Source organism: Schistocerca nitens, chromosome 6 (genome assembly GCF_023898315.1).
Source record: "Schistocerca nitens isolate TAMUIC-IGC-003100 chromosome 6, iqSchNite1.1, whole genome shotgun sequence".
Lineage (NCBI taxonomy): Eukaryota > Metazoa > Arthropoda > Insecta > Orthoptera > Acrididae > Schistocerca > Schistocerca nitens.
Genome location: NC_064619.1, coordinates 393962009 through 393962740, shown reverse-complemented (window position 1 = coordinate 393962740; position 732 = coordinate 393962009). Strand labels below are relative to the sequence as shown.

Sequence of the window (732 nt, the reverse complement as noted above, 5' to 3'; positions counted from 1 at the left end):
GGTATGTGATTGTTGTTACTGTCTGTCTAGGCGAGCTTCGGTTATTCCTCGATATTTCCGTGTGGTAAGTTCACTTTTCCATTTGCTTCTTTCACTGTATTTCACTTTTTGACATATTTCACTGTTTTATTCCACCAATATGTGTATTTTCGTGTTGTGAAGTACACAAAAAAAGCACTCCGTCTTCAGGCCACGAGTGGACTACCGGGACCATCCGACCGCCGTGTCATCCTCAGTGGAGGGTGTGGATAGGAGGGGCTTGGGTCAGCACACCGCTCTCCCGGCCGTTATGATGGTATTCTTGACCGAAGCCGCTACTATTCGGTCGAGTAGCTCCTCACTTGGCATCACGAGGCTGAGTGCACCCCGAAAAATGGCAACAGCGCATGGCGGCTGGATGGTCACCTATCCAAGTACCGGCCATGCCCAACAGCGCTTAACTTCGGTGATCTCACGGGAACCGGTGTATCCACTGCGGCAAGGCCGTTGCCCGTGTTGTGAAGTACGTAACAGAAATTTCCTAGCTGTCGATCTTCTTTCGTTTCCCAGCGCTATCAGCACGACATTTTCGAATGTGTACTTGCGAAACCCCGACACAACTACAATTTGTATCCCGTCCTTCACTTCGCCTTCACACTGACACTATATATGTCAATTGGAGAGCAAGATACAAATGTTGCGTACAGCTATATAGCTCATGTAACGAATGGGATACTATTAGCGTCCAAGGCA

The 732-nt window shown here is 48.6% G+C and overlaps 1 pseudogene; it reads right to left on the bottom strand.

Moving 5' to 3' along the window:
* Positions 1-374: 374 nt before the first annotated feature.
* On the bottom strand, positions 375-491 carry LOC126191865 (5S ribosomal RNA; annotated as a pseudogene).
* Between the last annotated feature and the right edge of the window lie 241 nt (positions 492-732).